The sequence below is a fragment of the Propithecus coquereli genome, unplaced genomic scaffold, assembly GCF_000956105.1.
Source record: "Propithecus coquereli isolate 6110/MARCELLA unplaced genomic scaffold, Pcoq_1.0 Scaffold5, whole genome shotgun sequence".
Taxonomy (NCBI): Eukaryota; Metazoa; Chordata; class Mammalia; order Primates; family Indriidae; genus Propithecus; species Propithecus coquereli.
Genome location: NW_012150840.1, coordinates 2,657,812 through 2,671,259, shown reverse-complemented (window position 1 = coordinate 2,671,259; position 13,448 = coordinate 2,657,812). Strand labels below are relative to the sequence as shown.

Here is a 13,448-nt window from a genome sequence, read left to right as displayed (position 1 = left end):
TCCATGGAGGACCTGAAACCCTGGAAGGCAGCACCCAGATGCTAACTGATATCTTTAATAGCATCAAGCATAGTTCCTGGACCACAGTGGGGCTTAATGAATGCTTACACAACTAACATAGCAGGAGACCATTTTTGTTTCCTGATAAAAATTTAAATTAGAATTTTAGAAAAGCTGGAACAAACTTCCAAGATGAGTATTACTCAACCATTTTATGTAAGTAAAGTGCAAAGAACTGAAGTGCCTTGTCCATAGTTTAAAAAGTTTATGGGAGAGTTAAGTAGGAGAATCAAGTCCGCTGATGCCACTTTCCTCTGATAAAGTTTTCGTTTTTCTGTTTATAAAAGTAATTATATGTCCATAGTGCAAATGTAATTACAAAGTAAATACATGGAAAATTGAGAGGAAAATAAAGAAAATGAAAATGAAATCACCCATAACCCTGACATCTAGAGATAGAAGTCTAAATGCAAAGAGAAACAAAGAACTTCCAAAGAACTGGAGATTTTAGGGTGAATAAGAAATTCACGAGGTAATTTTAACTAGATTTAATTTCCCCCTTATGTCTTAATTATACTTAACATTCTATAGCATGTTTAAAGAAAGAAAAAAAAGAAAATGAAAAACATATCCTTCCCTTTTCAACTTATATTACATAATATTTCCTGATACAATTAGTCATCAGGATCATGATTTTTTAACAGTTGTATACTATTCCCGATGCCATTTCTATTATGTCCTACAATTAGCTGGACTTCTAATTAAGTTAATGAAAATAAGAAGACACGGTATTAGTAGCATAGTCTCTGTACAATGATAAAGATCATTTTTATTAGCCTGGTGAAGCAGGCATCTCTGGGTGTAGATGATTGCTAATCGGGCATGGTGTTTTAGTTTTAATCAGCTAATCATTTAGACATCACTACCTTTGGAGCACCCCCTAGTGGTTGAGAGGGTTTGAGACTATCTCCTGATAAAAAATATCAAAACATAGCTTCAATTCACAAGGAAGATACCTTGGATGATTATTTACTTTTTAAAAATATGTTTAGTCACTTCACAAAATCATCCACAAAAGGATTTCTTTAAGACATTATTTCACATAGTGAGATCTCTTTATAAAGATTTTGATTTAATCACCAAATAAAAGCAGGTCTACCAAAGATATTTATAGACTTAGCTTGTATAGGGCTACAGAATAAAGAGGATAAATACAATTTCACTTATTTAGATCAATTTTCATGACGGAGATTCGTAAACTCTGCAAGCTTTTCAAATAGTCAAGATGTCATCTCTCCCTCTGATCCGTGTATGAATTAGACATTTTTGCCTCATGGGAGATTTGGAATTATAGTTGTCTGATTAGACATTTTGCCCAGTTAGCGAAGTAGAGAATATGGCCAAGTACATCCCACATCTGCCTCAAGGTGATGCCTGGGGATGCACTGGCTGAGAGTCTGTCCAGTGGTGACGTACTGGTTGAAGTTCCCTTCGGAATATGCATCCCACACGCTATTGGGAGTTTGGTTCCACCATTTCAGCCATGGACGAGCTCTTCTCTGGCCCTCTGGCTGGGGAACAAGATCTGTTCAAGAAAATGACTCACCCACGATCTCATCCCAAACCATTTTTGCAATCTGGGCTAAATACTGATCTCCACTGTCCATTGAGGAAGATGCAGATCTTATTCTAAAGTATGGAGATTAACACATTAACTGCCATGTGAGTTGTATTTAACTCACAATAGTTTTGAGCCCGGGACCTGGTGAAGCAAAACCTGGGCAAAACCCTGCAGTTGGTTTGTGAAAATCTTACTTGTTGATATTCTTATTGTTACAATTAATACTGACAATTATAAAAACATGGATTAAATGAATAGACATCAATAAATTTTGTTTTTCATTAAATTTGTCATTAAATTAGGATCATTTTATTTTTGACGTTTTTATTCTATTTTCATAATAAAACACCGTGACCCCAAAGAAAAAAACTTTTTTTCTAGTGTGGCGGTCAACATGTTAAAGTAAAAGATGCATAGCTCTAACCAGATGAGGGGTAATCAGAGACAGATGAAAAGATCTACACAGGGGAGAAGACATTGTGTTAACTTTGTAAGGAAGCTTCGTTTGGCTAAATGGCGCTCAGAGGGGCCTTTAAAACCCCAAAGATGAGAGCAGATACAAAGATGGCGACACCAACAACCCCACGCCAGATCCAACAGATAGCTTTGAGTCTTCTGGTGGACTGACTTCATCTTGGCACTCGATTTCTCCTCCTATGAAACCACTTCCTTCTGATTCTTCTTCTGTTTCTCCCACCGTTCTCTACCCCTACTTAGAATTCCTTCTTCAGCTCTTCTCTCTTCTCCCTCTATAAACACCCACCGAAAGATTTTATGTTATAGTTTCCACTATAGCAAAAGGACACCGATGACATTGAAATCTAATCTTCCATCTGAACAACAAAGCACCTGACAAGCAAGCGTCTTACCACCGAATTTCCCCCAAACTGAACTCATTACATTCTATTCTCCCCAAGCTCCCAACTGGGCAGAACCTTGGCCACTCCTCCTAAAAAGTCCCATCGAGTCTACCTCCTTAGTGTTTCCCCGACTCCACTCCCAAGGTCGCGGCCTTGGGGCAGGCAGGTCAAGAGGTCAGTGGCTCAGCATCCTTGCCAGATCTGCTACCACTAGTCTCCTTCTGTAGAGAGCAACCGCAAGAGTCTTCTAAAACGCAACTCTTATGTTGCTCCCTGACTTAAAAGCTTCTGCTGGCTCCTTTCACCTGCACAATGAAGTCTAACCTCCTCACAAAGGACATCAGACCCATTATGACTTTGCTGCTTCATCATCCGCTTCCCTCCATTTCCTCTCTTACAATCCTGCCACAGCTAGACATTTGGGGTTTCCCAGGGATATCATGCAATTTTAGGCCTCTGTGCCTTGGCACTGCTGTTAACCTCTGTCCGGGAGGCTGCCCCCTGCTCCTGTAACTGCAGGGCTCCTATTCGTCCTCAAAACACAGCTTGGACAGCATCCCCTCTGGGAAGCCCTTCCAACCTCCTCAAGGATCAATTATGACCTTCTTCTCTCTACCACATGGTGTCAGGATGACTTTTGACCATAAGTAATCAAAGGGCAGGTCCACATTTTGTTCTTTCTTATGTCTTTAGCCCCTGGCACATAATGCGTGCTCCACGAACAGTTATGGAAGTGAATTGTAATAAAAATGTTAAGATAGGTACAATGTTACCATTCGAAATAAAACAGCCAATGTCTCTGGTGGCTAGGGTCTACTTTCAATATTTAGAGGCTAATTAGTTCTGAAGATAGCATTTCAGGTTATCTATATTTTAAGTTGAAATGACATTTCCATGTAAGGAAAACAAAAGAAAAAAAAGGCGGCCAGTTGCTCTCCCCCAAAGCACATTCATAATGCTATCAGCTCGTTTTTCCACACTGGTTGGGAAATATTTCTTAAAGTCCTGATTGTCCCGTTTGTAAAACCCAACCATATGTACCACACGCAGGATGGAAACCTGACTCACAGGCACCCCTCTAAGTTCAGGGTGGAGAGGATGGTTTGCATAAAATGCCACTGACTCAATGCCTTGTTGGTAAAGTGAAAGTATGATTATTAAATGCCAAACAAAAGAAGCTGCAGGTTTTCTACCACTTGCTTTTTCACATAACCCATTTTAAAAATATGCTCAGTGAGCTAATCTTTCACCCGCTCCCCCCCACACCCCGTGCCCCCAGGCTCTGATAATTCTGCCTTATCGAGCATCAGGCTTCACTGCCGAGAACTGCCAGCAGCCTGCTAGCCCTGGCTCACATTAAACAGACCCTGCGTGCTTCCGCTGTCCCTGCCAGCTCGGGGGCCCTGTCCCCACAAGTGCCACAGTGCAGCCACTGGCAGCTGCAATGAGCTCCCAACAGAAACTCTGCCTTTCTACAAACTCAGAGAAAAAAATGATAACATTTATATTTTTATAAAGAAGGTTTGACACACATTGCTTTGGCCCCTATAAAAAGAAAAGTGATCTTCTAGCCCACTACACTTCTCAGATCAAGGATAGATCACCTGACAGTCACATAAGGCTGTGGTTTTCAGCCAGGGGAGATTCCTCTCCTCAGCGACCTTTTGCCAATGTCTGGAGACATTTTTGGTTGTCATAACTGGGGAGGTGCTACTGGCATTTAGTGAGTTGAGGCCAGGGATGCTGTTAACATCCTACAATGCACAGGACAGTCCCCCATAACAGAGGATTATTCAGCCCAAATGTGAGTAGCGGGAAAATGACACGGCACTGTGCAAATAAGTGAATTTTTTTATGCAAAAGGTAAAAATTCATCAGATACTAGATTATTAAAACCATCTGGCTTGTTGGTGAGGGTCAAGGTTGTGGGGTAAAGCTCTGAGCAACGTGGAAGGGCCCTTTCTGCTGCAGATCTGTGCTGAAGCCCACGTGAGGAGGACAAATCAAGTGAATGAACAGGTCCTACAGGTTTCCAGAAGAGAAACTTGAACCAGGCTCCAGGGCGATTCTGCCCTATTTGCTCCCAATTTTTCTTGGTTGTGTCCAACTCATCTTGAACTGCTTTTCACCATTGGCAGCCATTAGTGCAGAAGGTCTGGGTTTGTTACAGGCATGGGCTAGTTCCCGCTTCGTGTTACGTCAGACAACACCAAGGGTTGGGTGCCCCAGTGCTCCCTGGGGAGCGAGGCGCCTCCAAAGGACAAGGAGGCGGACAGAAGCGCTTCCCATGCATGGGCCACTGCACAGAAATGGGAAAATGTATGTGAAGAGGAGGGGAGGAGTTTGGCTGGAAGGGCTCTCCTCTTTTGTTTTGGTTGGGAATCATATATTACATCATTTTAATGTTTAACATGTCATAGACCACAAGAATGGAATTAAGAGACTCTGGGAAGAGTTCCAAGACTCCCTTCCCAACACTTGCGTGATAAATCACTACAGACCAGAAGTGGGCAGGAGTGAGCTCAAAATACGAGCTCTTTTGCTGTACAAATATACTAAGAATTGGAAGCCTCTCATGGAAAGGAAACAGGAACTCCCTGGGTGGCCCAAAGAAAAGACAGGGCAGGCCAAAGCCCTCCAGCAGAAAGGGGAGGGTCTGCTGGTGCGACTGAGCCAAGGTATTAGCTTGCAGGGAGGACTGGAAAAGGAACCTTGCGAAGAAGGAATACAGTCAGCCATGATGGAGCACGGGTTAACAAGGGGGCGGGGATGGGAGGCTGGCAGGGTGACCTCGTAGCCTGATACAGGGCTGCTGGCAAACAGACCACTGTACCCCACAGGATGGGGAAGACAGAGCAACAGCAATGGTGAGCAAAAGCAGCATGCTGGGGCTGCCGCTCTTCCCGTGCTGCCTCCTGTTTTGCCCCTTCAACTCCTGCAGCCATACAGAACCCATCACCCACCCGGGGCCGGGGCCAGGGGTTTGGGTTCCCCCCCCCTCAATAGTCTCCACCAAGTTCCAAATTCACTACATCCTACATAAAAATTAAGGAGCACCTGATATGCAAATGCAGCTTTAAGACCAGCCACTGGACCCTTCCAAGCAGATGGCTACCCTGAGCCCGTCCTAAATGACAATCCAGGAACCACTGGTGGGAACCAGACCACCACGGAGGGTCACCAGCTGAATCTGCATTATGAACAGCCCGTTCATGGTCTTCAGGCCTATAAGCCCCCCACGAGAACATCAGCTTCATGAAGGCAGAGACTCCACTCTGTTTTGTTCAATGCTGTGTCTCAGTCTGCCAGGGGGACTCCCTGTGCCCCCAGTTGCTAATTCTACGCTGACAGGGCTGTTTCTGGTCATGAGAGGCCCTGGATCGTTCTGGGCCTAGAAGAGACGGACACAGCTGGGTTCTTACCAGCGATGAAGTAATTATGGAAAACTCAAGTATTTCAAAACTAGAACATATTATAGGCTATGACATTACATATTACAAGTATACCGCATGATTCTGTCTTCTGGAGGGGTGGACCCAATCCAGCCACACGCAGGTGTAGCTTAAGGCCCTGCGAGGACGTCCCAGTCAGTCACAGCGGGAATCAATCCAACTTCCGAGGGAACCACCTGCAGGCCACTCCCGAGGTGCCTCTTAAAGCTGTTAGCTGGTTTTCCGGCTTGTAGCCACTCTGGTTGCACTTCCAAGGAAATAGTGGCGCACAGGTGAGCGTTTCCCCCAGAACCCAGGGTTCATTTTCCCCTACCTTTCCTCGTGTAGCATAAGAACTACACTTACAATATGCTATCTACTGTACACCGCGATTTCACGTGTATTAATCTTTTCTTCCTAACTAGACTGAGGTTTAAAAGAACTATTTCTTTTGCCCAGTGCTCAATCGGTGTGATCCTGGACTGACTGATTTTTCCCTAAACTATCCGGCAGAAAGCCCAACTCATTCTCATTCCTGGAGCCAGTCTCAGCGCTTGGTGTTTCAACGAGGCCAGAGTACCTATAGCTTGGCAGGTTCTAAGGCTTCCCAGTTGCGGCCAAGGAAAACCATACCAAGCAATCACCACCCAAAGAGCTTTCAGTCATCACGAAACACAGGGGCAAAGTCTGATGCTGGTTGAATCCTGGTTATGTCAAAGGAAATTACTCTCAACTCCACAAACCATCTTACCAAACGCGGAGGTGGCGGTCTGCTCAATCTCTAAGTTGTCAATGATAGCGACGGCTAGAAACAACAAGGCCAGTTACAACTGAACAACCTCAAACTAAAAAACAAGCTGACTGTTTCAAACCCTTTTGTCCCACCAAAAATCTTGGCAGTCCTAGCCAAACAGACAGAGCCAAAGGAACAGCTTGAACTTTGGGTTCTCTTATTTCCCATTCATTTTTGTGGCCAGAAAGTCAGAAAGCCAGTTAGCCTGAGAGGACAAAGCAAAGGTCTCAAATAATGTCCCCCAGATTCAGATCCTGGAGATGGCCAATGCACATTTTGTCCGCGGAGGATCTGCAGCTGAGAAGGAGGTGGGTCAAACATTTGTTTACCCCAGAGAGTCAGATCCAGCCTGTGAATATATATCCACAACTGATAACCTAAAAGAAAGATGGAACCCCATTAATAACGTGGGGACGTGCAGAGATAGGAAACACCATGTTCTGGCTCATTTTCTATTTTGATCAGAGCCAAGGGCAAACTACAGCAAATGACCCATAGCAGACTAAGTCGTATTTGTAGCAGTCATTGCTCAGGGAAAGTAGAAAACCTAGTTCCGAACTGATAAGAGAATATTCTTAGGGATTTCATAAAAGGCCAAAAATTACATGTTGTGAAAAACTGCCTTTATTCCTGTCTAATGACACTATTCTTCTCAGCTGTACATACTGCAGAGAGAAAAAACTTCTATTTATGATATAATGGGAATGGCAAATACATCACTGAGCGGGACGACCTGGTCAAGAATCTGTGTGTGGCTCTTGCTTGCTGTGTGATCTGGGGCAAGTTGTTTAACCCCTCTGGACCTCAGTTCCCAGATCTTTAAAATGAGGATGACAGTATCTACACTTTCCTGGGGTGTTTGGGTATTAACTGAGATACTATGTTCAACAGATATTTATGGAATGTCAATGTGCAGTTTTATTGACCTTGGTAATGAACACAAGCACCTGGAACATACACTAGGGTCTCAATGAACCGGTCCTTCCTTCTTCGTCCCTCCCTTCTACAAAGCCGGCATGATTCAGGCTCCAGGAATCAGCCAGGTCTCCTGATCTCTGCAGAGGGAAAAGTCCTCCAGCTTGTCGGTTGTATTTCTCCTTCCCCTCATCTAACTGGCAGTCACGGGGCCTCTTCCCCTTGCCCTGGATGTCAGAGCACGGCAGGGCAATGCTGCCCGGGGTGAGTGTGCGCCTCCTCCTCCATCCGGCCGCTGGCAGCAGCTCAGCAGACAAACTGGCAGTGCTGCCAGATGCTCGGCGAGCACGCGGGAGAGGCAAGGAGAGCCCGAGGGGGCTGGGAGCGTCTGGGCCAGACGGGGCTGGCTGTGGCCTCCCATGCCCCCCACCCCGCCCGCAGTGCCCAAGCCGGCCCGAGGGGCACTGCCCAGAGGTGCTGCTCCCAGCAGGTCTGCGAGGGAAGACCGCAGATTTAGGTGGAGGTGCTTATCTGGAAAAACGAAAAGGCAGGAGACTTTCTTAGAGCCCGGTGGGCTAGTAGCTAAGCCAGAATGAGAACCCAGAGCTCTTGTGCTGCAGGTTCCAGTGCAGTCACCTGCCTGAGGTGATTCATTCTGAAAGACTAATTCCGGGGCCACATGACTGCCCTGCTGCCTGTCTCCTCTGTCCCCTGCCTCCCCACCCCATACACACTGTTCTTTGCTCATATTTAATAGAACAGTAATGGAGAAAATAACAGAGAAAAGAATGTTCCCTTGTACTCATGTTGCCAGGCGATTTTCCTCACATATCTGAAGTATACTGAAAGCATTTTACATCAGTGTGTGCACGGACGGCATTTATTTCACAAGATTCCAAGACACTCTGACCTTCAGAAATAGGATTTCTGCTTTGTTGGCCAACATTCCAGGAGTGGCTTCTTATGGAAAGCTATAGCCCTGCCAGGAACTCCACCCTTGCGGGCTGACACCACGAGGACACCCATCAGGAGCCCAGATGCCCTGGGAGGACAGGGATGGGTGGAGGTGAGAGCACAGGGCCTCCTCCCTGCAAAGGGGATCTGAACAGTCTGTGGCCCACCTGAATGCAGCAGATTCCGACACAAACTTCGGCCATTCCCAAAAGAATGAGGCGCTACCTCGCCTCAGCTCACTGGCCTGGGCCCGGGTCCTGCTGGCAAGAGGCAGTTTTGGGGCACTGGGCACAGAGTGTCTTGTGTTTTCCAAACGGAAACCTCTGCTTCAATAAACTGGGTCTCTGAACAAAGACTAAAGCATCTGACCAATATTTACTTTGCCACTCCCCCTTCCTGCTACTGCCCCGTCTTGTGTCTTTGTTCGTCTCTCTCTCTCTCTCTCTCCCCCCTCTCGCTAGGAGGAGAACCAAAGTGGAGGCCCCTGGGAGCTGGGGGACGGGAGACCTGAATTCCAGGCCATAAATGCCAGGAGGCTCAGCTGCTGACACAACCGTCACTGACTGAGATAAAAGGAGTGTGAAGTGAATCGAGCCTGAAAAGGGAGAGTCAAGGAGGCAGCATTTACTGGGCCTGCACCCCAGGTCCTGGGAGACCAAGGGCCCTCCCTGACTTAATAATAGCTTATTCCTCCCACCCCTGTTGTTAAAGAAATATAATCATATTATTAAATTTGGTAAACAGAACAAAGAAAAAAAAACATCCATAAGTCTACTACCTTAATGCAGCTCCTGAGAGTATACTGGCATAATTTCCCGCCAGTCTTTTTTTGGGGGGTGTGGTGAGGGGGGCAGATTTGCCAATTCGCTGTCTTGGGCAGAACCTGATATGGATATATACTGCTATCATCAAAAAATCTGTATTATTTCTCAAGCTCTAATTTCCAGTTCGATCATTTTCTGTGTTAGATTTTGGGAAAATGACTTAACTCTTCAGAGTTTCACTTCACCACTTGACAAAATGAAGATAATAATTGTACCTATCTTATAAGGCTGTTACAAGAATTGTATGCAATAAAAAAATACATATTAGGTGTTCATAACTGTGTCTGACATAATCTGTTTAATATACAATTATCTCTTTACTGGCTGAAAATCCTCATTGAATAGTATATTATTTAAATATACGTCTATTGCTGAATGCTGAAGTTGTTTCTAATATATTCCTATTATAAATAGTGCAAATGCCAAAGCAGTCTTCACCAAAAATAACAAAACTGGTGGCATCACTATTCCTGATTTCAAAATGTACTACAAAGTGATAGTAATTAAAACAGTACGGTTCTGGCATGAAGACACACAGATAGACCAATGGAATAGAATACAGAGCTCAGAAATAAATCTACACATTTATAATCAACTGATTTTTGACAAAGATGCCAAGCGCACATAATGGAGAAAGGACGGTCTCTTCAGTAAAATAGTGTTGAGAAAAGTAGATAACCACATGCAGAAGAATGAAATTAGACCCTCATCTCACACCAGATACACAAATCACCTCAAAATGGATGAAAGACTTAAAGGTTAAGACCTGAAACTGTAAAACTACTAGAAAAAACCTTAGGGGAAAAGCTCTATGACACTGGTCTGAGCAACGATTTTTTTTTTTATGCTATAACTTATTGATATAGTCTCCCTGTTGTGCTACCAGATATTGTTTATTCTAACTATCTTTTTTTGATATGACCTCCAAAGCACAGGCAACAAAAGCAAAAATAGATAAATGAAATTATATCAAACTAAAAAGCTTCTGCACAGCAAAGGAAAATATCAACAGAGTGAAAAGAAAAACCTATGGAATGGGAAAAAATATTTGCAAACCATACATCTGGTTAAGGTTTTAATATCCAAAATATATAAGAAACTCAAACAACTCAACAGTAAGAAAACAAATAACCCAACTTAAAAATGGGCAAAGGACATGAACATACGTTTCTCAAAAAAAGACATACAGCCAACAGATATAGGAAAAAAAACACTCAACACCGCTAATCATCAGAGAAATGCAAATTAAAACCACAATGAGATTTCACCTTACACCTGTCAGAATGACTATTACCAAAAAGATGAAAGCTAACGAGTGTTGATGAGGTTGTAGGAAAAGAGAACTCTTGTACACCATTCACGGGAATGTAAATTAGTACAGTTATTTTGGAAAACAGTACAGAGGCTCCTCAAAAAATTAATAATAGAATTACCATATGGTTCAGCAATTCCACTACTGGGTATACATATATCCAACAAAAATGAAATCAGTACATTGAAGAGATATCTGCACTCTCATGATCACTGCATCATTATTCACAATAGCCAAGACATAGAATCAACGTAAGTGTTCACCAATGGATGAATGGACAAAGAAACTGTGAAACACATACACAATAGAATACTATTCAGCCTTAAAAACGAAAAAGGAAATCCTGTCACTTGCAACATGGATGAACCTGGAGGACATTATATTATGTGAAATAAGCCAGGCATAGAAAGACAAGTACTGCATGATCTCACTTATACATGGAATCTAAAAAAGTTGAACTCATAAAAGCAGAGAGTAGAATGGTGGTTACCAGAGGCTGGAGGAGAAGGGGGAGAAGATTAAAGAGATGTTGGTTAAAAAATACGTAAAAATAAATAAATAATGCACTAAAAATTAAACATCTTTATGCTTAACATTTATGTTATTCTTTTTTTTTCACTTATAGTCCCTCAACAGAATATGTTATTCTTTATATTATTTTCATAGGCTAGATTATAAGAAATAGAATCAACAGACCCAAGAGCATAAACATTTTTATGAATTTTGATACAGATTATCAAATTATTCACAAACTATTAGCATTTGCAATGCTATCAGAAATGTACGAGGATGCCATTTAACTATGTACTGGTGAGCAATTTTTATGAAAAAAATTAGGGGGAATAACTTACAGAGTTTATAAATCTACATAGCAAACTTGATTAATTAACTAATATTTGAAATTTGCTTATTGTTTTCTGTTTGCCAAGAACAAAAGGAGCTCCGAAATTCCTACCTTTTGAGTATTTACTATCCCTCCCATGTGGGGGTCTATGATGGCCACTGGGAGCCCCAGGACATTTTTCTTTGGTGTGGGGAAGGAGGGGCTTCTCACCACAGTGAATTTACTCACTTTTGAGCAGTGCTGCTCAGTGTGTAAAGTATTCTGCATTGTCTTATTTGACCCTCACAGAGATCCTGCTTTCATTTTAATGACGAGAATTTTAAGGCTCAAAGGGATTTTTAGGACTGCCTCAAATCATTTAGACGGAGGAAAACAAAGCCAAAACCAAACTCAGGGCATTCGTTCCCGAGGGCAATGTTGTGTCCCTGTCAGCAGGTTGGAGGGGTGCCAGGACAAAGAGAGGCGCCTAAGATGATGCTGAATCAACCACCTAAATGTGGAGTCTGACAACATATGGAATGATGGGCCAGAGTCAGTCCGACCTAAACTTGAACCTTGTCTGCGCCACTTACAGTCTCAGGGTCCTCAGCGAGCTACTCCTCTGCTCTGGTCTTCAGAGAGACTGATTCCAGGGGGCTGGACGTGAGGAGAGTCCCATTTCTACAAGGGCCTTCACACTGAAATCATACTTTGCAGATAGCAGGGGAGTGACTCCAACACCTCGCCTCGGCTCACTCCTAAATTCTTTAGGGGAGACTGTTACAGCTCAGCCCTACACACTCCTCAGTATCTCATTTGAGCGGTCGTGGCCTGCAAACTGGGTAGCTAAAAGGTAGTAACATCTGCTGTATTTCTCATAGCAACTAATTTTACAACGGTACATGGGGAGAGTCACTGAGGATTTCTGACAGAGGAATGAATGCACAGCGAGCAATGCTATACCCTACAAACTTGAAACAAGGCTACAGCAAAACGAAACGTGTATGCCTCTATCTCAGCACGAGAAAAACTCACTTGATTCTTTTAAGTTGGTTCCCATCACTTCATTTATCACTGAGACTCAAAGCAGGAGAAAATTCCCTTTATCCTTTGCTTTGGATGCTTTGGAGGTATCTACCACAATACACACATTTTAAACCCTAATGGGATTTCCATGTGTTTTATTTTTCTGGTAGAGAAATAATAATAACTTTGCAGTAACGACTGCCACCTCGTGGCCAAACATAAAACTTTCACCGAAAAAAATTAGATTTCACCAATGCTAATGAAGACTTCAGCTGCCAAATACTAGGAATCTCATGTGGCCACCAAAATTTCTGTGTACTGTCCAGTTTATATATTTTTCTGGAAAATGATACTATTATAGCTGCATTAATTTGGCTCCAAATCTGTTTCAAGTTAATTTCTTGTCTTACTCTACCATAACACAACCTAATTGCTGATGAGACCTTTGACTGCTTATGTAGAATCACAGGGATTTCCTTTTGTAGGTGAAATTCCCTTGGAGTTGGTACAAGATAGTTCTTTATTTGCTTCATCAGTAGTAACTTGGAATGACGGCCACTGAACGCCCAGACTGGCCTCACTAAATATAATACCAGTTGACTGCTTGACTCAAAGGTTACCAGCTGGTTAGGATTATCTAACCTAATGTCATAGGAAACCATCTGATCTTTGGCTCAGGCTGAGGAAGGCGATCTGAGTGGTAACCTGGTTCTGCTGCTTGACTCATGGTGTTCATGGTGGTATTAATATTTAGGAGGCTGGAGCTTGAAACCCAGGTGGGCAACCAGTATTTTCTACCAGTTGTCCCTCTCAAGCCCTGAGCTGTAACCCCACTCCTCTGCAAGAAAACAGCTGGGTGAGGGGGTGAGGGCAGGCGAAGGGCTTTCTG

The 13,448-nt window shown here is 43.4% G+C and overlaps 1 protein-coding gene across 1 annotated transcript in view; it reads right to left on the bottom strand.

The window, feature by feature from the left end:
- Positions 1–13,448, bottom strand: part of LOC105819725 (protein kinase C eta type) — a 105,790-nt gene that overhangs the window by 80,910 nt on the left and 11,432 nt on the right. The gene's annotated exons all lie outside the window — the stretch shown is intronic.